The sequence below is a fragment of the Pinus tabuliformis genome, chromosome 3_1 (assembly GCF_031772625.1).
Source record: "Pinus tabuliformis cultivar Carrire ecotype Pingquan chromosome 3_1, CPIR1, whole genome shotgun sequence".
Classification (NCBI taxonomy): domain Eukaryota; kingdom Viridiplantae; phylum Streptophyta; class Pinopsida; order Pinales; family Pinaceae; genus Pinus; species Pinus tabuliformis.
The window spans coordinates 236,910,170-236,912,943 of NC_142301.1; positions in this window are offsets into that span (position 1 = coordinate 236,910,170).

Consider the following 2,774-nt stretch of genomic DNA (forward strand, 5'->3'; position numbering starts at 1 on the left):
ATATAAATCAAAGTAGAATACTATAACCTACTTCTACTATCAATTTGCAGAAGCTTAAAGATCAAGCTGAACAATATAACCAGAAGAAGAAGAATCAATGGCATAATACACATGAAAGTACTTTGGGGAAAGTCTTAGATAAAAACCCCACACTATTTTATTATCATACATGGTGGAAATAGATAGAATTATACAAAGCCTTAACTCTCACAGCTATCCAGCTCTTAGTACAATCCTCACAGATGCTCACAGGTAATATTGGCTTCTCTCCAACCTTCCTCTCTGCCCTCCAAGCTCCTATTTCCTTGCATTGTTCCTTGTGGATGATTAGCCTATTACCAAGTCAAAAAACAAGCCTTCAAAACTGAGCAATCCTCAAGGATGAATCCTTGACTATGTGCATGAGTTTTCTCCATGAGAAAACACATGCAACTGATAGTACACTATCCTTGAACATTAATCTCAACTGGGTCTTTCTTAGAATAGACATGCATGAGTTTCTCATGAGGGAATCTTCAGTTAACTCGAGTAGCACTAGTTGAGTGCATTAATGCATCAACTGACTGTTAACTCACTATTAGTTCCTCAAATAGTTTGGAACTAATTTAACTGGACTTAAATCAGTAAACTAAGTTAACTAATTACAACTCAAATATAACTCAATCTTATCTCCTTAATTTAAGGGATAACTCTGGCATGATTTCAGAAAGACTTCTAACTTGAATTTCTCCAACTAATTAATTTAAAATAAATAAATTAGTTATTTCCAAGTTGTTGTTAAGACTAAATTCGATTTAAATTCACAATTTAATTCAAGGACAAATTAAATTGGAATATTCTTGTTGCCATATCTCAACATGAAGAAATAAGGGGAGAAAGTTATCTGCAATCACTGTTCCAAAGACGGGCATGATGAAGCCCACTACTGGAAATTGCATCCAGAAGTGAGACCAAATAAGTTCAACAATAAAGGGAAACCGAAAACCACTGCTATCACTCAAGAAGATTTAGGTTCTGAATCAGGTGATGAAAACAAAATCACTATCATGGGAATCAAAGGAAAATAAAATATTGCAATCACTAGTTCACAAAATTGTAACACTAATACTACTCTAGATGAAAAGAGATGAATTGAGTTATTTCATGTTAGGGTCATATCTAAACACACCAAGATTGACACACTCTTCGATTGTGGGTCACAAGTAAATCTAATTTCTGAAGACTTACTCAACAGATTGAATCTTGAAATTGTACCTCACCATAAACCATACCCTTTGGAATGGATAACATGAGACAAGAGTTTACAGGTTACAAGAAAATCTTTGTTTAAGTTTGCAATCACTACAAATTTTTCTTGACGAAGTAGAGTTATATGTAGTACTGCTTGATATTCCAGGTGTGGTGTTGGGTAGTCCATATTTGTATGATTGAAAATAAATCTTTTATCACCATGAAAACAAGTATAACTTGTTCAAGGATGGTGTGGAGTACATAGTGAGAGCCCATCACCGAAAGCTGAACATTTCTTTGGTTAATGCAGGGGAGGAAAAAAGAATAGTGAATTCAAGTAAAAGTTTAGTACTTCTCATGTTCAAGAAAAATGATGATATTGTTTATGCAAATGCTGTTGCATGTAATGCAATTTTCAATTCTGATTTGGTTGGTTTAGTTCATTAAATTGATGAAGTATTTTATATTGTGAAATAATCATCCTTCAAAGAGAAAGAAACTTAACATGAAATATCTTTGTAGCAAGAGGTTTCTCTTTGTGATGTTAGCATGCAAGGGTTGATAGAATTCCAAAGTGTATAGACACCAATGCAATGCAAAAATTTGTTAAACAATGGGCTCATTCAATCATCCCTTATGCCATGTTGTGCACCGATGGTTATGGTGCTAAAGAGAAATGGTAAGTATTTCAAGAAAGAGGACAAAAGGAGTAGTTTTCGCCAAAGAAAAGTTGTAATAATAGGTCAGTGTAAGAATATACATAACACCAAACAAGAATTGTTTGTATGGCTTTTAATGTTGTATATTCTTTGTAGCACTTCTACTACATACCTGTATTTGAATTATGGAAAAAAAGAGTCCTTTCTTGAAGAAGTTGTCCACTTGGGTGACATACACATGTTTAGAAAATTTTCTTATGCATATGTCATCTATGAAGGAAAATTGTTTTATATTTTGAAGATATCAAAGTACAAGTTGTGTTTCACTTCTTTCGTGCATTTGGGCCATGATATTGGAGGAGTTAAGTTGAAGGCAAGCCTCTCCAAGTTAGACTCCATTGTTGATTGGTCAGCGCCCGAAATCGTCATTTTGATAAGAGGCTTGTTGGGAGTAGCCCAATGTTGGAGGAGAGTTATTGTTGACATTTCTTCTTTTGAAGCTCCTTGGCATGTATTTTCATGTGTGTGCAAAGTCTTCCAGTCTGGAGGCAAACAACAAGAGGCATGTGTTGCTTCAAACCAAAAGATCAGTTCAATTCTTTTTTATGCTCTTTCAAACTTGAAAGTTCATTTTAGTTTCAGGTTTATGCAAACAACTTCACCATCTTATTTCATTCAGAAGATTTCCATGGTGTAAAGATTAAGTTTTAGTGATCCATGCACTTTCATTGGATGGATACTTGTCAAAATTTTCACTTGGTTCGAAGGTACAAAAGAGGTATAAGAATCAAGTTCATTTTTATGCCTTTTATGCCTATTGGTTATGTAGTTTTTGTATTCAAGCATCATTATGTTTTACATGAAAGTTATATTAAGAAAAAATCA